Below are 25,096 nucleotides of genomic sequence, written 5' to 3'. Positions count from 1 at the left end.
AGTAAGGATGCAGGTAGCTTCAAGATGGTCTTTCTGGAATCTGAAAAAGTGTCATTTCTCCCTGTTTAGTTGTTGCCCCTTCAATGACAAGTAAACACATAGTAAACAGGAGCAATTTATTACCTAAGAGTATCATCTGTTGTAAGTTTTGCTATCCTGTTTTTTTTTTTTTACATTTAAGTCTCAATTAACATACAGTATTATGTTAGCCTCAGGTATACAATATAGTGATTTACCAATTCTATACTTTCACAGTGCTCATCAAGTTAAGTATATTCTTTATCTCCTCTATTTCAAATTTTTTTTCAACGTTTTTTATTTATTTTTGGGACAGAGAGAGACAGAGCATGAACGGGGGAGGGGCAGAGAGAGAGGGAGACACAGAATCAGAAACAGGCTCCAGGCTCTGAGCCATCAGCCCAGAGCCCGACGCGGGGCTCGAACTCACGGACCGAGAGATCGTGACCTTGCTGAAGTCGGACGCTTAACCGACTGCGCCACCCAGGCGCCCCTCCTCTATCTATTTCAATCATCTTCCCACCCACCTCCCCTTAGAATATATTTCAATTTTCCAATTTATAACAGTAGCTAATCTTAGATTATCCCCCATTCCCAGTATGTATTTCGCTTCCTATGTATTGGCAAGAATTAAAGTGATAGCTGTAGTGCCTTTACTTTGGGACAGAGAATATTAGGGTGACTCATGGAAAAAAGATTATGATTATCGTTATAATGCAATAACAGAAAATATGTATATTTCATGGAAGTAGCACTCCCTTATCAATTTATCTTTTATATTTTTAGCATTTCCAAATACTCAGCGCATTCCTGACGCATTAACTACAACTAAAGTAGTCAAGGGAGAAAGTGAGATAATCGTTAAACATTCACTGACTAAAATCAATTAGTCCACCTACAACATTAATTAAACGGCTGGCCTTGTGCAGTCAGCAGCTCTTGGTACCTATAATGTCAGATGAGTGAAAAAATATGGACTTTGGTGTCCATCCTAACTCCAGTAAAATGCTGACTTAGCCCCTGATAAGCTGAAGTTTTCACAATATATATAATTTATGAGTCTTGTTTTTCTCGTCTGTAAAAGAAAAATAATGGCCACATCACAGAGCAACTGAAGATTTAAGCAATTGTTCTCTGTTGTCTCTAGCACATAGTAGATGCCTATTAAATAGCAATGGTTTCTTTTTCCCCTCTGGTGTGTTGGGTAGTGTAAGATACCACTGACACCGATTTGGGTTTTCATAGCAAAGGAATTTTATAGTGAAGAGGAATGACAATGTTCCCTGCTTTCCATATAAATCTAAACTTTTTTAGAAAATTCTGGAAGAATTAATACAACAGTAGTCATTAAGGGAGAAGCTCATTTGCTTTGGTTTTCTTCATTGCCCTCCTCAGTTGTAAGTATTTTTCTTTCTGATTCCCTTCACTTGCTCATTTTAATACTGTATTGCCAATCGAAGCCAAACTTCAGCCTTTTTTGCGTGTGACAGCCTTGCACAGGATTACACCAAATTCCTGCCCGCTTGAATTTGGGGGTTGGTGTCAAGGTTACCTAACTTGACTGTGCTGAGATTCTGCCTGCTAGTTTTACCAGAGAAGATACCGCACTTAGGAGATACCCACTAATTACGTAATCTGGGGGAAAGGATGCTGCCTGACACTTTGTCCCTGGCTTAAGTATCTTGGTGTCTTTAAGCAGTCATTCACTCACCTTCATCTCTCAGGAGTTGCTTTCGACTCTGAGTAAGAGAAAGCCTATATGAAGGAATGTTGACTTCAGCACAACTCCACAACTTCTGCTGGTCTTTCTAATCTCATCTTAAAGGAAGGGTGTACTTTCTAACTCATTTGAATTTTTTGAACAATATTGCAAATGAGTTTAAATTACGGAAATGTGGCAGTTTCTTACAAGGAGTTTTCCAGGAAGTTGAAGGCTTAGTTCATTTCTGTACGAGTTCACAATGAGTCACGAAGATGCCAGGGAGGAAAAAGTCATCCAGCAGCACGGTGATATAAACAGATAACTGTTGCGAGGGTCAAATACAAGCACCTGACACATTTTTCTTCATCATATTTATATGTTGGCAATGATCCCACAACAGAGGCTATCAGCCACATAGCCCACTTTGTAATCTCAGGTCTGTGATACTCACGAGGCATTATTCAGTGGCAAGTTAGGATGTTGGGTGAAGTGTTGATGAAAATCCACAGTAATAAAAATCTCACGGATGTGAAGTCAATTACACTATCATGTGAAGTTTGTTATGAAGAGATGCTTGTTATTAAAGTATCCACGCCTCTACAAGGCTGACCTTCTCAAATGCTAGTATGTCACAAAGCATGAGATCTAAAAAAAATCCAATAACAAGTTTCCCCACTGTGGTTTCAATTGCCTTTTCAGATCTCCCACAGTGTTCTGTTTCAGTCTGAGATAATGCACACGGTTCTGGTCCTCAGAGGGTCAAAGTGGCTTGTATATACACTAGAGTAATCATAGAAAGGATTTCTACCTTGATCAAATTATCTAGATATGTTTTTACTCAAGTCTTTACTCCACTTGGCTTGTGTAGACAAAGTGTTGATCTGCAGAAATTGAACACCTTTTTCTTCCTATATTTTTCCAAATAAAATGCCTCATCAATAGTAGAGGCTCAAAAAAAGTTGTGTCATTCTATTGAGAAAGTTCATGACCACTCAGGTCATTTGGCATTTCATAATATTGCAAAAAAAGCATATTTATACATTAAAATGAATATGTTCTATTGTGTCTCCTTTTTGAAAAGACCTTCCTTATTAAACTGTGCCAAACCAAAAAAATTTTAGAGTATTCTTTGAAAACTCAGAGTTGGTGGGATATCACCAAGAACACCATTATCATTTTCTGTAAATGTTGTTTACATGGTCTTCTTCAGTGTCACCCTAACATGTCTTTATTGTAACCTTGTCATGCTTTGTAATAATTTTCATTTTGCTCTTGTGAGGCCAAACTTTATGGTAACAATTTGGAATAGGGAAAATGTTTCTTTTTGTATATTTTCAAAGTAACATGCCTACCCCCAGTAGTCACTTCATCAATTTTGGATAAGCCAACAAAGTAATATTAAGCAAGAAAAATATCTTTTGACTCATGTTGAATGAGTCCAGGAAAAAAAAACTGTATTTTAAGCTATAAAATTCCATATCTTTTCACTTATTTGCTAAATACAATTATTTTTTTCATTATTCAAAGAAGTGACACTTATTAGATGTGCTAAATAGAAATTCAGGAATCTAAAAGTATGACAAATCTGAAAGATTTTTCACGTGGCATCCTAGCTCTTCAAATTTAGAATACCACTTGTCTTCGTGAGTCTGTACTGTGCTGTAATAAAGACCATAGCCTGGATGGCTTAAACAAAAGGCATTTTGGGGGCGCCTGGGTGACTCATTCAGTTAAGCACCTGACTCTTGATTTTGGCACAGGTCATGATCTCACAGTTGGTGAGTTCCCAGCCCTTCGTCAAGCCCTGAACTGACAGTGCAGAGCTTACTTGGGATTTCTCCTCACTCCCTCTCTCTCTGCCCCTCCCCCACTCTTTCTCATGCACGCTCTCTCTCTCTAAAATAAACTTAAAAAAAAATACTGTTACAAAAAACAGGAGGCATTTAGTTCTCACAGTTGTGAGGGCTGGAAAGTCCAAGATCAGGGTGCCACAGATTAGGTGTCTGGTGAGAGCCCTCTTCCTGGTTTACTGACAGCCACCTCCTGGTTGTATCCCACATGGCTGGGGGAGAGAGAAAGCTCTAGTCTCTTTCTCTTTATTTTATTCTTTTTAAGAAAGTGAGCAGGGCAGAGGGAGAGAGAGAGAGAAAAAAAAGCACAAAGCTGAGGCAGGGCTTGATCCCATGCCCTGGGATCATTATTACCTGAGCTGAAATCAACAGTCCAATGCTCAACTGACTAAGCCACCCAGGCGCCCCTTTTTCTCTTCTTTTAAAGACTCCAGTGTCATCACTGGAGCTCTACCCTTGTGATCTAATTGCTTCCCAAAGGCCCTGCCTCCAAAGAGCATCATTTTGTGGTTAAGGTTTCTTCATATGAATTTGGCCAGGGGCACAAACATGCAGACCATACCACCACTAGATTAGAGTGGGATACACCTGGATCTGTGTGTATATGTGCATGAATATGTCTGTTTTTCTTCTGTGCCGTTTCTCCTTAGTAAGTGATAAAGCATGGAATAGACCTCCATGTAGCCTGCATACCTGCAGCCAGTTTGAAGTCACAGGATAACGAGACTCCATTCTCTCATTATTAAATCCAAATACCTTATTCAATTCTGTCAGGGCAATGGATTCCAGAAGGCACTAACTTAGCCTGGTAAAATTTCACCTATCATTGTTTTATGTCAAAGAACAGTGTTTTCTCCAGGCCACAGTTTCATTGTTGTTGCTATTTACTTCTTTGTGCTCATTCTCCAATTTTCCTAAAATGACATATTCTACATATGTAATCATAAAAAACTGAAGGTAATAAATTTAGGAATACAAACATTGGCTTCAGTTATATGGTTTCTAGTTTCTGTATAACTTAGGAGTGAAAAAATAAAATTTAATTTTTAACTTTTCATGATTTTGAGTTTGAGATCCCTGTTTCTGATGAGAAGGAACATATTCTTGCCATCTTGGAGTGTGCCTAATGTGACTATTTTGCTATTTGGATATTGAGGAGAAAAGGATAATTTTGATTTATTCTTTTGAGTGACTTGTGCATTTGTAAATCTTGTTGAGGCATTGTGACATGAAGTAGAAGAAAAAAATTACTTTCCTCAGTCTCCTGTGAAAACTCCTGAGATGAAATTCTACATGGATAGAACAATATAGTATATGGAAGAAAATTTTACAATGAAAGAAAAAATTTTAGGGCTTGAGAAAGGTTGGAATGCAAACTTACAAATACCTCCTCACCTAGAAAAATGACTTGTGCCAGATGAGGAATAAAGAATTTCAACTTCATTTATAACTGTGGTTTAGCTCCTAAAGGGATGGCAGGCTGGTTTAACATGCAGTCAGTTACGAATGCAACACCAATAAACAAAACTCAAATTCTCCCAGATGAGACATTCAGATAAGGATGCAGGTGGAGAGTGTGAGGAGATATACAGAGATGACTGGTTTCTAACTCAAAGTAACAGTTTTACGGAGGAAAAAAAAAATACCCTACAAATACAACATAAGTGTTAAGAAAGAAAATAGGAGATAGGTATTTTTGTCTGTCTCTAACGGTATTTAATAGGAATGCTCTTTTATATCCTTTTAGAGGAATTGGGAAACATGTTATCTAGAAGTGAATGTAATATGTGAAATAAAGTAGATATGGGAGATGTGTATACTATTAATCCTTATGCATCGTTGACTTGAAATGTTAAGCAGCTATGTGGCAGGCATTTTGAAATTAATCTCATCATTCATAAACTTGCAAGGAGTTTCTGGCCAAGTATTTCAAATGTCTGAAATTGTGTGTGTGTGTGTGTGTGTGTGTGTGTGTGTGTGTGTGTTTTAATAATATTAAGATAATCATGATGAGAATGAACCATTTTTCTCATTTAATAACACTAATTTGTAGTAAATAACAATTAGTAAAACCTCATGTCTATTATTTTTAAGGGTCAGAGAAATTGCAAACTCTAGAATGAAGAACAAAGTTCATTTATCACATAATCTAGGCACTCTGAGGACTAAAATATACTGGAATTACAGTACTTTTGGTAGTGATCCTCAAAAATCGGGAAGAGTAAAAACATTAGATGTATGTGTGTGTAGATAGGTGTGTGTATTCATTCATATATAAAAGTCACTGTATATCTTATAAATAATAAAAAAATTTACAGATTTAATGTTTTTTTTTGAAAAAGGGAGTATCAAGTTTCAAATCAGTTTGAATTAAATTAGGCTGTTTCATAAATTAGGCTAACTCGTACTCATATTTTCCTACATTCGTGAAACAATAAAATCCATTTAACTGTATCTCCCTGAACTCAATCTGATAAGTTTGAGTGCAAAGGCAGTTCTCAGAGAGGCTGTCAGTCATAAGTTAAATTTTGCTGGTACCAGCACAACTTTTGGTGGGGCGAGCTTTTGGAAAATATAAAACTAGTTGTCTCCAAAAATTGCCAGGCCACGGCGAAACACAATTCGGCAGAACTCAAAGGCAGATGCCTTTGAAGAAGTCCCTGGCTGTAGTATGGGAGAAAGGGTCTCTGGTTCCCAGGTTATTTCATCCTGAAAATAAGATGCTTTTATTTTATTCTAGCTGAGAGAGGCTGAGCGTTTTTTCTAATAAAGGTGGTTGCTAAATTCGATTAAGGAGAGACTAAAATCAATCTGGGATGAAGAATTTGATGGGCGTAGTTTTGGCTAACAGTTTAAGGGAGTAGCAAACTGTGGAATAAGCAGGTGTCTAAGGAGATAAATAACATACTCAAATCTATTTCTCTAATTTTTTCAGCCAGAGGTATTGCTTTCATTTATTTCTCAATCCACTTTAAATGAAAAAATAAATAAATAATAAAAGGAAAGAAAGAAAATCGTGTAAATAAGCTTTCGAGTTCAGTTTTCTTTGTACTTCTGCAGAAAATGCATGTAGTATCCTTCTGGAAGTATCTAATGTATTTCTTTGTATGCTGTTTTAATGCTACAAGAACCCACAGGAGATGTGCTTTTGTTAACATTTTAAATCGGGCTTGTGAAATAATTTTGGCATTTATTTTAAAACATTTTGAAGCAACACTTGTCAGGTGAATTGGTCAAAAAGAGAAGCCTCAAAATTTCTTTTCCAATTCGGTGTCCCAGGTAGAGAAAGGAAGCCTATTTATTCTGTAGCACTGTTCCCGTCACTCTGCTGATTTGCATGCTGTAAAAGCCCTGTATCACTGACCTCCGTATCTGGTGAATCACAAAGCTCCTTTTCTAATCAATCTTATTTTGATCAGTGGTTAAGACAATATGAAAATAAGTCAAATCCTGAAGTCTCAAATTTGGAAAAGTAGCCATGCAGCACACTGCCACAAGGTGGGAGTAAAACGTTTGAGTGGCTTAAGAACTGGCCTTTGCTTTTCCCCGCACCACCCCCCCCCCAAGCTCAGTGTGAACAAAGACATAAAACAGGCTTGCTTTAAAATTGAATGAAATAACATTGGTTATTTATTCCTTGTTGCTAATATGCATACCTTGAGATTGGAATGCTTTTTCACTAAAATTTGAGGATCAAAAGTAACAAATACAGTTAAAGAAAGTGGTTCAATAGCGATTTCTCAATTTCCTTTCTTTATTGTCATTCTATTACCTTTTCCAAACTATATCTTAGGGACTTTAAGTAAACCGTTTGAACATAAGTTCTACTGAAACAGTCCCCATTTTTTATAGATGATAATGAATATTACTAATTCTCTGCACTAATGAATATTTTGAAGATAGCCTCCCTCCATAAATTTTTCCTATCATTTTATATCTGCATAGTAATGAAGGCAGCCGTGTAAATGGAACAATAAATTAAACAGTCCAAGAAAAATATATAATGATCTTGACCTTTCTAAGGAGTTGAAGGATTAAAATGAGTTTTTAAATATTGCTTATTCTAGAATAAATATAATGCAGGGCTCCTGCATACAATTCTATTGCTTTGTGCTTGAACAGACATGCTAGTTATTTTTGTGTGTTGTGTGTGCTCATTAGACTCACTTTGAAATTCTGGATTCAAACTCGGCAATATTACGTGTTTATGTTGGGGCTGTACACACAAACACACACATGCTCTTTGAGATAGAACACCTGACACTTAGGGTAGCAAGATGAGACATCTCAAGGCAGCTGAGACTCACCAAGGTGACAGTGACACACCCAAGGGATCTTGAGTGGTGCTAAATGGAAAGAGCTGCCATACCCCTTGAATAAAAAGACATAAAGGCTGAGAAAAGGCATATATTGCCTTGCCAATTTCAATTCCTTGCCTCCTGCTGCATATGAATAAAGAATGGGCTAATGGGTGGCACTTTTTGTCGTTGGTAGTGAGGTTGGATTTTTTGGAAAGATTTACCCAAACAGGCTTTTTATCCTATTGAGTTCTGAATCTACAGCAAACTCAGGACCTCACTACTTGTGTAACTTTATATAATGTCTCCTCCGTGATACCAATGGCAAGAAAGACAATGTGGTACCTAAGGCCATGGAATTAATGCTTTGCTGACCGCATGTTCAGATGCTCAAATACAGCAATACAATGGTCCTAAACACAAATTTTGCTCTATAAAGTCTGAAAGACATTATATTTATAGATCAAGAAAGTTACCCTGGCTGGCTGGGTATTAATAAAGTTTAAGATATATAAGGGAGGGGCACCTGGGTGGCTCAGTCGGTTAAGCTCGGCTTAAGTCATGATCTCACGGGCTTGTGAGTTTGAGCCCTGCATCAGGCTCTGTGCTGACAGCTCGGAGTCTGAAACCTGTTTCAGATTCTGTGCGTGCCTCTCTCTCTGCGTCTCCCCACTCATGATCTGTCTCTCCCTCAAAAATAAACAAACATTAAAAAAATTTTTAAAGATATATAAGGGAAAATCTGTTTACATAATGAAATACCACCTAAGCATGTACTAGGTTATTTCGAGTGTTGCACTACAACAACCCACTCAAGTATCTCATTGATAATATTCCACAAATCACTGAGTACTGTGGTCACACAATCTAACAGGTACAATCTATACCAGGGTCACTGTTTTCTCTCATAAAGCTGTAATTTGGAGAAATGGCTGACAGGAAAATAAAGGAAAGAGTAATGAGCTTAAAACTTTTATCGAGTGGCTGGGACGGATTCTAGGTAACTTAACAGGAAGGAAAAAGAGCATTAAGTGTTGTTAGCTATTGCTTAAAAAGGAATATTCTGCACAATCTGACCAAAGGGTTCCTCCTAAATCCAGGATATTCTTTGGCACCTACTTACCATGTTTATTGACCCTATGATGTCATTAATGGTATGATGTACCATTATTTTATGTTCAGTAAGAAAAATAGCACTTCTTAAAATATGATCTGTCATTAATTGCAAGATGCATATAAATTTCAGATACGTGAAAATGTAAAAAAAAGGCTTAGAAAACACAAAAGAAAGTCACTGTTAAAGCGTGCATAGACTCACACTTTGTTGGAGTCATCTGCAATCTCCCACATTTTATCTGAAACTCCTCATTGGATAGGAATCAATGAGGATTGAATCATCTTGCATGCGCAAAATGATGGGGGATAGCTTGCACAATGAGATTTATATTCATTTTATTTTAAAAGTTTACCATTATACCTTTAAAATTAAAATTTAAGAAAGTTGGGGTACCTGAGCAGCTCAGTTGGTTAAAGGTTCGACTCTTGATTTTGGCTTAGGTCATGATCTCACTCACGGTTGTCGAGGTCGAGCCCATTGTCGGGCTTGGTGCTGACAGCACAGAGCCTGGTTGCGATTCTCTGTTTCCCTGTCTCTCTGACCCTCCAAGCATACACATGTCCCCCCCCCCACACACACACACTCTCTCTCTCTCTTGAAAATAAAAACACTTTTAAAATTTTAACAAAGTAAAATACATTATCCAAGTGTGTAAACTTTTCATACAGGAATCTCATTGTATGTAACTAAACTGAAAGTCAATTATCGAGCACCATTTTAATGTATTTGAAAAACATAATGGTCTTGGAGTCAGAGAATCTTAGATCTAGAATTAGTCAAAGGGATACTATTTATCGTATTTTGTTTTGTACTAGCCTCTTCCAGGGCTACTTTTTATATGAGCACGTGACCTGTTTAAGCTGTGTCATTATTTCTTTTATGCCAATTAACAGCTGTTGTCTACAACACTTTAAAAAGTCCAGTTATAGGGTGCCTAGGTGGCTCAGTTGGTTAAGCGTCTGACTTCAGCTCAGGTCATGATCTCGCAGTCGGTGAGTTTGAGCCCCGCGTCGGGCTCTCTGCTGACAGCTCAGGGTCTGGAGCCTGCATGGTATTCTGTGTCTACCTCTCTCTCTGCCCCTCGCCCACTCATACTCTATCAAAAATGAATAAATGTAAAAAAAAGTCTTTCAAGTCCTGTTACTTATCAAGTGATATATCACTTTTTTGAACAATATTTAGGAAAGAAGGAACAAAAACCTTAATTTTTAAATTTCATGCCTTGACATAAAATTGTTATACATCCCAGATAAAACTTGTACTAGATTAGCTCTCGTTTAATTAGTTTAACAAACTACAGATGATTTACTTTAATGAATAATCTCCATAAAGAAATCCCTAAAATATCAAAGCACTTATACCCAACCTAGTTATAGCTACGTGAAAAGTCAAAAGTGGAATAATCGAGGGAGATGAGCTAATTTGATTGTTGCTTTTATTTTTTACTTGGATTTTCCTGATGTACAATAAACAAAACAAAACAAAAAAAAGAGAACAACCTCCCCCCTCACCATGATATTTACCTCAAGTATCAATGAAAACTAGCCTGCATTTCACATTGATATTAGAGTTTTGATTTGTTATGTGAAGCAAAAGATACTCTTCTTAGATATATAAATTCTTGTAAAGATAGTGGGTTATTTTCTCCAGTATCATAATTGATTCATCCACCAGAGGTTGCCATAGGGCTTTTTGCAGTTGAAAGACAATGAGAAATATCAAGACTGTACAGAATATAACAAAGCTAACCATCTATTTACTATCTGTCAAATATCTATCTATACAAATATCTATCTATTTGTATGTAAAAAGGATCTAATAAATAGAAGCCAAGTGACAACACCTTTAGATATTATATGTGGCTTAATCTAAAATTGAATGGAAAATAAATTAGCAAAACAATCTTTTTGTATTTAAGTTCTGTTTCAGTTATCAGTTTGTTTGTTTGTTTGTTTGTTTGTTTCCTTATGGCTAAGTCTGATTTCCTAAAATTTCTTTTAGATCTTTAGATCACCACTGTTTTGAATTACTGGAGAACAAGTTTTTTATGTGAGCCATATCTAGTCTCACCAGTAACTCCTGGCTCCTTCCGTCTGAATGTGTGAGTAACATTTTTGGCAACATGAGGACAGGAGAATATCTCCAGGATACCGGGGGAAGATGTATTTAAATGAAACTCTTTTATTTCTTTTCATATAAACTATTTGTGAATAAGTATACATGCATTTACTCAACAGAAAATAAAAAAATCTGGTCTCAGACCATATTCTCAAGTCATTTCCTTATTGTGAATTATCATACAGATTGAGTTGTTGGTATCAAAGCCCATTTAAGTTTTTTTTTTTTTTTGATAAAAAGCTCACATCCAATTCACTAGGCGATAGGAGATAGGTTTTGTGCTTAATAGTGTTTCTCTTTAAAAGTGCAACTGTAATGAGCAATGGAATAAAACAAAGAAAAAAACACAACAAAACAAACAAAGAAACAGCCCCGTGAAGTATTAACAATAACCAGACACAAAATACTCTAATCAGAAATACTACCCTGGACAAAAAAGGAATGTAAGGCTGGAGACATTAAGTTTATGTATGTACACACTAGCACTTCTGGATAGCTCCCAAAGGCACAGGGCTTACTACTTCCAAAAAGTACCCACTATTAAGGTGACATAGGTCTTGTCCCTTGAGCCTCCTTAAAGAAACAACAACTGTTCAGTAGCAGTGTACCAGATGTTAAAAAGAATCATTAGCAATCTAAATGTTTTTCTGAGCAGATGTCTCACTTCTGTGGCTAACTTTGGAGGGAGTGAAGTGGGATGCAGTGAGAATGGGGGAAAGGAAGAAAAGTTGAAAGGAATCAATACTAAGCAGATCTTCTTAACAATTACTCATGTAATTATACCAAAGACAAGAACTGAGGTGTGGGGTCTTCTAATGGCTGCTGGTTGACGAAGAAGAAAGGTAAACAACCCAAGGGAAGAATTAAACTCATTTTGCTCCATTGACTTGGCACACAACTTTGGGTCAATGAGAGGGGGAGAGACAAGCAGTATTATAGAGAGATTTAATGCTAAAATAGCAATTGTGCACTTTTCGATAGATATCAATACGGAATCCAAGGCTAAAAAAGAATCCATGGAAAGAATGAAAATGAGGAAAACCATTCCACCTGTGAGATGAATCCATGAAAGGAATAAGAAAGTGATTAGGTTAGGTGACTATGGTTGTAACGTCATTTCCTCAGGGGCAAATTTTGGAAGATTTTTCTCAAGCATTTTTCACCCCTAAAAACCCCAAGGTGGAAATTCTCTGTGTAAAGAATGTGCAACCTCAGCTTCCTCATCTAAGTCCTCCCTTTCTTCCCAAAAGGACAGAATGTAGAAGCATATATAAATTATCTGCACCTTCAGAAAACCATTGTTTTAGTATAGGAGAGTAAAGGGAAACAGGTACTAGAACATAGTCTTTCTTATAATTTTAGCTTTCAAATAAGTAAACAATATAATTATAGACCATAGAAAACTCATGGTCAGTAATACAGAAAACTCAGTGAAAACATATATTACGCATTTAATATACGCATCATGAAATATACTGAATAACAGTTTGACCTTGGCTATATGTAACCAGATCCAGAGATTTTAATAAGAGATTTTATAAGACAAAATTATATGGCAGCAACAGTTTCCAGGGTTCCCAGGAAAAAGTAGACCTTTTTATACATTGAAAATCTGACTATATATTGGATTTGTGAAAGTTGAAGAGCCTAAAAGGCAAATCCCAGTTCTGTAACATAAATTCATATTGATTAAGTCACACGCTACTGTTCCACTTTTTTTCTGTCTCAATAATAAAATGTATGAGGACAGACAACTATGCTAACATCACAGTGACTAAGTAGCTTTAATCATTAATTTTAAGTGACAGATGACATTTACTGATGCCTTTATTCCACAAATATTTACTAAAAACCTATTCTACACCAGTATGGCGGATAATCTTTGACAACTACAAAGATTAAAGAAATGTTGCTACTACTCATAAGTGGCTCAAGGTCTAGTAAATGAGAGGTTCAGTCTCCACACAAGATAATCCTGGAAGTGAGTTATGCACCTGAGGATACAGTGAGCCCTAAGAATGCAATGGAAGCCACATTCCTACTGCAGCCAGTGAAGAACAACTCAGAAAAGTCAAGTTTTGGTTCTGCTGGTCACCTGCATTTAACCTGATTTGAAACATGGAAAGATTTTGGAATTCCTCATAAACACTGTATTGATTTAATTACAACGGATCTGCCAAACACAAAATACAGTCTTTGTAAGAATCAATCGATTCTTATTTATTCTCAACATTGGAGTCTCTAGTAACCATTCACACTATTTGAGATGTGGCATGATACAGGAGAAGTGATGGTGGCACACACTTATTTTCCTCACTCAGACGAGATACCTTTATTGTGTAAATTACAAAGGCTTCTATGATTTGCAACTTTCTTATTTCTCCAATATTATCATCCTAACTTGGCAAGGATAATGCAAAAACCCTTCAACTACTCATCGAATGTGGAGTCCCACACTGAATGTGGCATGATTTCTGAAACTGATTTTTTAATGTATATAATTGGAGAATAATTTAACATTCTTAAGAATAGTGCATTTAATAAGAATTGCCACAATAATAACCATTATCATAATAACAGCAACAGAATCAAACACCTATTCAATACTTAGCATGTATCGGGTAGCCTTTTAAACTCTTTAAATGGACTAACTCACTTTAGTCTCACAACAGCCTTATGAGGTAGGTGCTATTTTCTCCCTTTTACAGATAAATACACTGAAGCAGAGAGAGGCTGTGCTCAGCAGAGAGGTTAGTTGTCCAAGGTCACATAGCTAATAGGTGACAAAGTTATATTTAAACACAACCAGGGCGCCTGGGTGGCTCAGTCTGCTGAGCATCCAACTTTGGCTCAGGTCATGATCTCACTGTTTGTGGGTTTGAGCCTCACATTAGGCTCTGTGCTGACAGCTCAAAGCCTGGAGCCTGCTTCGAATTCTGTGTCTCCCTCCCTCTCTGACCTTCCCTTACTCGAGCGCACACGCTCTCTCTCTCTCTCTAAAATAAACAAACATTAAAAAAATTAAAAAAAAAAACACACAACCTGGTTCTAAAGTCTGTGATTTTAACATAGGCTTTGTAAAATGGGCAGGAAACCTGAACAGACATTTTTCCAAAGATACACAGATGGCAAACAGACACATGAGAAGGTGCTCAACATCAATAATCATCAGGGAAGTGCAAATTAAAACCACAATGAGATGTCATCTTATACCTGTCAAAATGGGTAGACTCAAAAAGGCATGAAACAATAAATGTTGGAGAAGATGTGGAGAAAAGGGAACCCTTGTGCACTGCTGATGGAAATATAAACTGGTGTAGTCACTGTGGACAAGACTATGGACGTTCTTCTAAAGTTAAAAAAGAAATACCAAATGATCCAGTAATTCTACTACTGGATACTTACCCAAAGAAAATGAAAACATTAATGTAAAAAGGAATATGTACTCCTATGTTGATAGCAGCAATTATTTATAATAGCCAAGATATGGAACCAACCCAAGTGTCCATCAATAGACAAATGGATAAAGAAGAAATGGTAAGAAAGAGACAAACCAAAAAATAGACCCTGAAGTACAGAGAACAAGCTGATGGCTACCAGCAGGAGAAGTAGATGGGGAGATGGGTAAAAGAGGTAAAGGGGATTAAGAATACACTTATTGTGATGAGCCCTGAGTAATGTATAGAATTGTTGAATCACTATGGTGTACACCTGAAACTAATATAACATTGTATGTTAACGACACTGGCTTTAAAATCAATCAATGAATGAATGAAGATATGGCATATATACGTGTGTGTATGTGTATGTGTGTGTGTGTGTACACATACATACAATGGATTATTACTAAACCAAAAAAAAAGATCTTGTAATTTATAACAGGGACAAACCTAGCGGATAACATGCTAAATGAAATAAAGCAAAGACAAATGTCCTAGAATTTCACTTACAAGTGGAATCTAAAAAAACAAATGAATAAACAAACCAATTAACAGACTCTTATTTTTTTAAATGTTTATTTATTTAGAGAGCGCGAGCAAGCAGGGGAGGGGCAGAGAGAGAGACGGAGAGAGAGAATCCTAAGTAGGTTCCACACTGTCAGCACAGAGCCTGATATGGGGCCCAAACCCATGAGCCATGAGATCATGATCTGAGCCAAAATCAAGAGTTGGACACTTAACCGATTGAGCTACCCAGGTGCCCCCAATAGACTCTTAAATACAGAGAAATGGTGGTTGCCAGAGGGGAGGTGGGTGGGAGGATCGGTGAAATAGAAAGGGGATTAAAAGTTATAAAATCTGTAAGTCCCAGAGATGAAAAGTACAGCATAAAGAATATGGTCAGTTAAAAAAAGAAAGAATATGGTCAATAATACTGTGATAAATTTTATGGTGACAGATGGCAGGTGCATTTATGATGAGCACTGAATAATGTATAGAATTATTGAATCAGTATGTTGTACACCTGAAATTAACATAACATTGTACATTAATTATACTTCAAATAAAATAAATACTAAAAACCCAACCTGGTTCTAAATTCTGTGCTTTTAGCCATTCCACTGTATCTCTTTGTTGACTAGGTATAGAAATGGAAGAGGAAAGTCTTCCTTTTAAGGTATGGTGGAAGCTAGGAGAATAAAAAGGGTGCAAGAAGAAATATTCACCCTATAATATTAAATCCTAGAATGTCTCTTAACCATTGTCATTATTTTAAAAATAAAGATAGCAATGCAATACGTGGGCAAAGATTTTTTGTTTTTAGAGATTTTAAATGAGTTCATGAAAGAAAGAACATAATAAACTGCATGTTATTTTAAGAAGTTAAAAGTTTGTGGGCAGGCCCTAAACACTCTTTCTGTTCTCCAGTAACAATTCCTTGAAAAGAAACTTTGGATCTTGAGATGAAAAAAGATCTATTTGGTCATCTTGTCCATCTCACCGCTGGTAGAGAATTGCTCCTGACAGTAAAGAACTTAACTTATTGACAGCACTCTTTAAGCAGCAATTTACCAGGTGAATCCCTAAAGGCAAGGATGACTTCTCTGGTTTATCTTTGCCTTCTTATCATCAGTATAGTTAGGAGACCCATTCAATCTTCTCTGCCAGATGAGGAAAGGGGTCAGGATTCTTGAAAATGTTTCTAATCTATACTTGAGTAAAAGTGCAGCTAATAGTATTTGATAGTGTAATCTGGGATCATTGCTTTTCTTTCCTATTTGGGCTAGTGTGTATACAAGTATGTGCATTTGTATAAGATATTTGACAATGAAATTATGCAATATCAAATTATATTTTACACGCAAGCTTAGTATGCTATTTTTTAAATATTTTTTAGTATGCTATTTTTTAAATATTTTTTTTTTTACTTTGAGGGAGAGAGAGTGTGTGAGGGAGGAGGGTCAGAGAGAGAGGGAAGGAGAGAGTCTGAAGCAGGTTCCTCCTTGTTAGCACAGAGCCCACCTCAGGGCTCAATGCCACAAACCACGAGATCAGGACCTGAGCCAAAATCATGAGTTGGAAGTTGAACCAACTGGGCCACCCACGTGTCCCAAGATGCTATTTGTTAGGTAGGAAAATAAAAAGTGTAATGGGATGACAAAGGTGATATGGGGAGATGGGTACCTCTTAAACACATTCTGAGTGAAGAAGTCTTATTGTCAAAATTATTGATTTTAATGAATTTCACAGTTATTAGAATTATAAAAAGTTGGAAATTTAGCCAGGTTGATTCTTTCAGTTCAACTTTGGTGCTCTATCATCATTCTATGAGTATTCCATGGGATAATGTTATATAAAACAGTTGCAAAGAAGTAGATGTGTTATAAACTGTTCAACTAATACTAGTTTCCTTACATTTCAAGCCTTTTTTAAACAGGTGGACAAAGTACCTCAACTCTTTGACTAGATGGCCTAATCTCATCACCACTGCTGAGATATATCTGCTTTTAGCTACTCCTCTTTATTCTTCAGAAAGTATGTTACTAAAAGAGCCAATAGTCTATACAGTGGAGCAAGAAGCTATATGTATATGAACGGCCGAAGGACTTCTTGCTTCAAAATATATTCTACTTCTGCCTGTTATTCAACTAATGAATTATATCTAGGCACTGCCAATAAATGCAAATGTTATATAATGATCCCATATTCTCTGTTACAGTAGGTTCCTAGACTACTGTGTAATAATTGGAGAGAATGAAACAATCCCAAAAATAATACAAGGGAGACAGGACAAGAGAAAAGCAATGGGGAAAAGGTTCTTCTTCTTTTTTTTTCACACTTATTTTTCAGAGAGAGAGAGAGAGAGAGAGAGAGAGAGAGAGAGAGAGAGAGAGAGAGAGAATGCAAGTGGGGGAAGATCAGAGAGATAGGGAGACAGAGTATCCCAAACAGGTTCTGCATTATAAGTGCAGAATCGGACTCAGGGCTCGATTCCATGAACCATGAGCTCATGACCTGATAACCTGAACTGAAATCAAGAGTTGGATGCTTAACTGACAAGTCACCCACGCACCCCAAAATGTCCTTGTTTCTATGGAAAGGCACAGTTCAGATGAGTTCCAGAGGAATGATGAGAGGGCAAGAAGGAAGAGATGCAAGTGTTAAGAAGAAAAATAAAGTTTTTGCTTGTACCCTATTTACTACTGGACATGAATGCCAGGAACCAAAGCCATGAACGAGTGGTCATTAGTTACTGAGGTTATAACCAAGGTGATTAACTGTTAGTTGTTAGCTTAAAATACTTAAGTTCAAATACGACTACCAAGACTTTTACCTGAGAGATCTTCTCTCCCTGCCTTCACTTGGCATTTGGTTACTGGAATAGGCCTGCCTCTGGCTTCACTTTAGATTGCTGTTGCATGATCATATAACAAGCTCACCATGCATACCACTAATTAACTATTTTATGCACTGATATTGTTTCAGAAGTAGGGTAAAGATTTTTATGCCAGAGAAGTATTTGTTTCCCCGTGGTTATTTTTTTTTCATTTCGCTGGGGGATATTGCAATAGCAATCATCATCATCATCATCATCATCATCATCATCATCTCTTTATAGTCTCTGGACCATAATATAGGCTGGCCAAAAGTAGAAGGATGAAGAAAAGGGGATCAGGTATGAGTGGATTTCTAATGTTAATACATGATACTATTCATATTTTGGGAATAATCTAGATCAAGGGAGCAAAGGTAACTCTAGTTTCTTATCTTAGATTAAGCCACTCTCAGTAAGCGAACCAACAATCACAGAAGAAGAAAGTGAAAAGTACTTATTTTCCTATTTGTCTGTGGTGAGTGTGTGGTTCCTGGAAGGTATCTAGAAAGAGTTTTCTTGTGGATGTGTTGCTATGGTACTTAAAAAACAGAGAAGTATATAAATTTGGCAATCACCAACATGTAGCAACAAACTGGCGACGTGTGAAACATGAGGTAGTGTATAATAAACGGTTGCATTGAAAACATTCCAGATGAAGTTATATAGTGTATTAAGTATTCAGCTTCAAGAGGAGAACACATAGAGGCTGTATCTGGCCCTTTCTGTAACTGGGAAATTTACATCATGTTTTTTAAAGACGATTACCCAGAACTCTTTTAAAACTCACAAATACAGTCGAATCTCTTTCAATGTACACTTTGCAAAAAAGAGAAAATGATACAGTCATGTTACTGATCACACTTCTGATGACTAATGGGACTTGGTGAACCTTTTTCATTTAAACGTGAAATAGGATGTGTCACTCTGCTTTCTTTGGAATTATTAAAACTTCATACTTGCCAATTCAGTCTCAAAAATCCCCATGGGTAAATTCTTCATGTGATGAACTAAATGTGGGGAAGAGAAGGCGTCGCAGTGATCAAAACCTCTTAGAATTTTACGATTCCTGTACTGCTCTGACACACATTTGAGAGAGGGCCTCTGGAAGTGTATGAAGGTTAAATCTTAACTGAGGACATGAATCTAAGCCCTGGTATCTAGTTTATATTCTAACGAGGGAAAGACATTTGTTTTTAAAATGATTCCAGTTTGGGGGCGCCTGGGTGGCTCAGGTCATGATCTCATGGTTCGTGGGTTCCAGCCCCGCATCGGGCTCTGTGCTGACAGCTCAGAACCTGGAGCCTGTTTCCCTCCTGGAGGGAGATTCTGTGTCTCCCTCTCTCTCTGCCCCTCCCCACTCGCGCTCTCTCTCTGTCTCAAAAATAAATAAACATTAAAAAAAAAATTAAAAAAAAATGATTCCAGTTTGGAGGAAATCAAATTCAACACGAGATCCTGCTTTCTAATAGTAAGGTCCAGTGCCGCTGCGCAGGTAACAATGCCAGCACCGGCGATCTCCCCCAAACAATGAAGGACTTCTCTAACACCTTCTGTGTGATCATGGGTTCAAACAGACCCTTCTTCAATCTTCTCTGAGATTCTGTTCCAGTTCTGAAATTGTCCTATCCCCCTGAATTGGAGAACCAGCTTACCCTGTGGTGCTGAAAATGAAAGCCAAAGTCTTTCCCAGACTGAATGGGATGGCTACATCTGATATGTCTTAGACACTATTTTGCTGATGCCACTGTGTGGTGGTCACCAGTCCTACTCACTCTCTGTCCCGTGTATAGCTCCATTATTAAGATTTCTGTAAAATGTGGCATCCTTCATACTGATTCATTCAATTGTATATTCGTCCATAACATCTTAACATCTATTAGTTTAAGCATGAAAGGGTGGCGAAGTCCTCACTGGTCCATCATATTCTTGAATTAGACATAAACTTACAAAGGCAACCTGTATGGCACATCTTGCCCAAAGTTCCATAGCCAACATTAGGGAGCCAGCACCCCACTCCCATACTTCAGTTAAAGGGTTTATTAGCATAAGTAAAAACCTGTCCAACATAGTTCATGGTGGAAAGCACAAAGTTGTGCTGATTTATGTACGTGCTTAACAAATGTCTGTGCAGAATGAAAGGTGGACATCTTTAACAAGTGCTTTATCTTCATAGCATATCATCACTAAAACAAAGGAAATGACATTTTACATATTCACAGTTAGGCAGGCATTACATTTGTATTTTAAGTTGTCAGTAAAAGCAAAGGGTTTTGTGATAATTAATCATTTTCTATCTAGTGGTCCTTTTCCTATTTAAAGCAATGTTTTTGTGTTTTTCCCCAAGTACTCTACACGTTCAGAGAAACTTCTCCAGTAACAAACTATGTAGAAATGATTCTGAAAGTATAGTCTTTGTCGTTTTTTTTTTAATTTCTATTCATATTTTTAAAGGCAGAGAGACATAGAGTGTGAGAAGTGGAGGGGCAGAGAGAAAGGGAGACACACAATCTGAAGCAAGCTCCAGGTTCCAAGCTGTCAGCACAGGGCCCGACGCAGGGCTTGAACTCACAGACTGTGAGATCATGACATGAGCTGAAGTCAGACGCTTAACCAACTCAGCCACCCAGGTGCATGTGTTGCTGTTTCTTAATCTAAATTTGTGTAAACCCTAACAGGAGTACCTAACCCATGAAATGTGGCACACCATAACTCAAGAGATGTGTGCCTGTATCCATTTCCTTTTAAAAAGGAAAAAGCGACCTCTTTTAAAACTTATTTATCGCCATTCTTAGAGATGTGAAAATGCTACCTGGACTCTAAGAATGATAAAGAGATTCAGACAGGGCGTCCAAAAACCCGAGGTCTAGCCAGTCTCCTCATCAGATCATAGGTCTCTGACCAAATCTCTCTCATGATTAAATTGATTCATCTATAAATGTTTATCTTATTCAAAGAAAATTATTAGGACCCATTTTCTGCTATATCCAGTCTGTAAGTCCATTCTGTATGGGGAAAATCTGGGTACTCTGAAGCCAAGTATTTACAATTCTATCCAAAATAATTACCTAAGCTAAAAGACCTCTATAAAAAATTTATTTTTGACAGAGAACACACTGATGGTTGCCAGAGGGGAAGAGGGGTGGAGAATAAACAAAATGGGTGAAGGGGAGTGGGAATTTCGGCTTCTAGTAATGTAATGAATAAGTCCTGTGAATAAAAGGCACTATGTAGGAAACAGTGATATTGTAAAAGCATTGGATGGTGATGAAGGTAGCTCCACTTATGGTGAGCACAGCATAACATATAGAGAAGTTGAATCACTTGGTTGTACACCTGAAATTAATGTAGAGTTGTGTGTCAACTCAAAAAAAAATTAATTCTATTTTTGGTCTATTTGCAAATGCTATGGGGATAAAAGTCAATTGTATTAAATTTTGTGTTTGTGCTATAAATGGATTCCAGTTGGCAAATGCATGTTAATAATTATAATCTAAAAACCTAGTACCTATCAAATACGCTAACGACTCAATGAATCTGAATATCTGGAAAGTTTAAGAATCATTAACTTAAGTTCATATTAAATTAAAGAGAACTTCTTATACATAACCTTCGACACTATGAGTGTACAGACTATGCTTTTTTTTTTTCTTACAAAAAAACACATTGTCTTTTTCTTCATTAATTTAATCTGACATATGTGTAGTGAATGCTAATTTTTTCTTCTGCGCTCTTTTTTACATACACTTTTTTTGTTATATTTTTCAGAGAAGATTATTTTTCTTTTTTATAAGGTGGGAGTTGCTCTGTATAACAGCCATTCTTGTCACTGAACAAATGTATACCTGTGAATCCAGTCTGGAGTGAAAGGTAGGAAGAGCACAAAAGGGAGAGAATATAAAGTATATCTGTGTGGAGCAGGAGACAATCAATTAGATTCATTATCTGCTCTACATTCCAGTCACTTCTTTAAAAGAAAAGAAGTACATAATACCATGGCAACAGTTAGACTTGCAGTCCGTTACGGTATATAATCATTAAGAGGTCTTCAGCCTTCCCTGAAAATAGATATGAAAAAAATTCCAGTGGTTGCACAAACTCCCTATATTTATGCTGATTAAATGACAAGTTTGTAATTTACAGGTGTCTTATTGCCATGGGAATGCAATCATACAATTCCATTTTAGAATTCAAGGGCTTTTGAAACATGCTGCATGATTGTTAGCTGGGCTGCAAGCTAAGATTAAATTGAAGGGGCGGCATGTAGATTTTAGAACATGGTGTTGACATTTACTGGCCAATCACATTTTGCAACACTCCTGCATGACAGCAGATGTTGACCTTTCAAGCTTTCCCTATCTGCTTTCACACATTACCTGCAGAAATTAACATAACTCTGCTTCCTGCTCTATGCTGCTATTAATGTCATCTGGGAATTGAGATTCATGAATTCAGTTATTACCCAGGCTTGAGACCCGTTTTATACTCTAAGCACAGAACTAACAGCTCCTGGGAGCTGGTATTTTTGGATGTAGCTTCAACAACCACCTTTGTGGTTGAGGGATAGCTAGAAGCTATGGTGTAAAAAATGTCATAGGGAACAAGAGGAGAATTAGGCAGAGGAGGACAGTTTCAAGGAGAATGCTAAGGGCCAAATAATTGTGAATACATGGGATAGGAGAGCTTAAAACACAAAAAGCGTACATTTTAAGTGAGTCAAATAATGGTGTGAGTTTCACTTCTCTTGTTAACTGAACCATGAAAATGATACCCCTTAGAGTCTGTGTGCAGTGAGCTTCAGGGTTTACTTCCCAACGCCTGGGGCCTCTATTATAGATGATTTAGGAGAGAAACAATCCAAGGTAAAGATGTCTTAGATAGCCCTTAGGAGTTCTGTGCATAATTGTAAGCCACATTCTGTAGCACTTCCTTCTAAACAAAAATCCTACCATTTCTCTATTACCTTGTCAGATACTTTTTGTTCATTTTTTTCCTAAGCATAGAAGTCCTGCTTCTAAAATATTTGGAGGGAACCTGTCAATGGGGGAATGAAATTCTGAGATATATTATTTTCTGGGACAGGAATTAGCACCTCCTATAAGTCTCAGTAATACAGATATCATTACAATGAAATATCTCTAGAAATAGGAGGACAAAGTTATGACACTGTTTATCAAAATTTGCAGACTGTGAAGGAGGATTCTGAATTTTGCTTAACCTTTTCTCCAGGTTAGCTGTATGGATTTAGTAAATTTCCTGTCGTCTATCTTTTAAAGTCCTTGGAGAGCATCTACGAAATATCTTAGTCACGGTTCTGTGAATCTAGTCTTTTGAGATACAAGCAGATGCATTTATCTCAAATAGGAATTGATTAACAGAGCTCAAGATGTCACCAATGAGATATGCATATACAGGCTACTTCAATGGCATTGCTCTGATTTACCCTCCAGCAAACATTCTGTGCTGATTTGCATGTTTCAGCCACGGTGAATTTTCCAGCAGTTTCTCTAAAATGAGCACCTCTTATCGCATATATGAAATACACAAGCATCGTGATTTAAAGGACCAAAACCCACCCTTAAAAAATATCTTTCCAACTCCATTCCACTGTGCTTGAGGTTCTATGTTTTGAAATGATTTTATATGTATGAACTAGTATTTTCTCAAAATTGTTTAATGGAAAGAAATGCTCCTGGGATGAGTGACAACAGTCTGCCTAGTATTTTCCTATGAATAACTTGACCCAGTTTCTTTTTTGTTTGAAAGCAAAGATTAGTTAATATACATTTATCCAAATGCCAGACGGACATTTCCAACCAGATATACCATAAGCAGTTCAAAGTAAAGATGTCCAAACCTGAACTGATCATTTTCACCAGACCCCTCAGCAATTAGATTTTCTTCCTAAACTGGAGAAGATGAGGTACACTCTTATCTTTGTTATACACTATACCATTTGGATTTTATCCTGAGAGGAGTTGAGAAGGACTATAAGCAGCAGAGTAACATGATAAAACTAGCATTAAAAAATCATGCTAAATTATAGGGTGAAGCATCGGATGGAGAGGGCCTGGGCATGGTAAGGACACAAATAGGGAAGAAACATTTGGGATGCTATTGCAGTAATTGAGAGGTGGGGATTTCCTTTAACAATCCACTAGAGTAGTGATCATGAGAGGCATCCAGGCTTGAGATTCATGAAGGAAATCTGAGTACATTTAACAATATATATAAAGGGTGACATCAGTGAGGGAAGAGTTAGGGAAGACTTTCTAGTTTTTGTTTCTAAAATACAGTAGCTGTTGGTGTTTCTCATTAAGGAAGGAGACATGTAGCAAAAATGGTTTGGGGAAATATGTTGACTTCATTTTTAGACATGTAATTTTGAAATCCTATGAGCTAACCAGCTGGACCTATTTCTTTAAGCTCCTCTAGCCACATATGTATTTTTCACAAAACACCACATAAAATGGAATCTCCAGCATTCTTTTTGTTCATGGTCCAAATTGGAACTTGCTTATCCAGGGCCTTCTAGAAGAGCCAGTGTGGCAAAAAAGAAAGGCTTGGTTTATGAAATGCAAAGTAGTTGGACCCAAGTCCCTGCTCTGCCTTTTGCTTGTTGTGTGATCTCAGATGAAATGCTTTGCATTTAAATTTCTTTATCTTTAAAATGGAGCTGTTAAAACCCATACTGGCCTAAAATAAAACACTCAAACATTGCAGTTTCTATTATTTAGTACTTGTTATTTTACTCATGTGAGGTTTTTGTTTTGTTTTTGTTTTTGTTTGTTTGTTTTGTTTTGGTTTGGCTTTTGTTTTGGTTTGTGTTTTGCTTTTAGTCTGATCTTATGACCAACGTTTGCAGGCAGGACCATCTTCCTGGATTAGAGGGTCCTCTATTTTTTTACTTAACTACCCTCAACCCACAAAACAACACATTGGTAAGACTGGGAGGGAAGTATTCAGTGCAACCAGGGATCAAAGCAACTATACTAGGTACTATAAATGTAGACTTCCAACCCATTATAATTTGGTGGCTTATTGAAAGTATCCAAATGAGAAATTATGCTTCTGTATGCATATTTAATTTTATTACTGTGACTGTTTTTTTCCCTATTTTTCCACTAAATGGTGCTGAGAAAAACAGAAATAATTTTCTAAGAGCAATGTGAACACATTC

At 36.9% G+C, this 25,096-nt stretch overlaps 1 pseudogene; it reads right to left on the bottom strand.

Moving 5' to 3' along the window:
- Window positions 1-20,258: 20,258 nt before the first annotated feature.
- Window positions 20,259-20,332, bottom strand: LOC111561265 (annotated as a pseudogene).
- Between the last annotated feature and the right edge of the window lie 4,764 nt (window positions 20,333-25,096).

Source organism: Felis catus, chromosome B3 (assembly GCF_018350175.1).
Source record: "Felis catus isolate Fca126 chromosome B3, F.catus_Fca126_mat1.0, whole genome shotgun sequence".
In the NCBI taxonomy this organism is placed as follows: Eukaryota; Metazoa; Chordata; class Mammalia; order Carnivora; family Felidae; genus Felis; species Felis catus.
The sequence above is the reverse complement of the archived record's forward strand: the minus strand, read 5'-3'. Positions and strand labels throughout refer to the sequence as shown.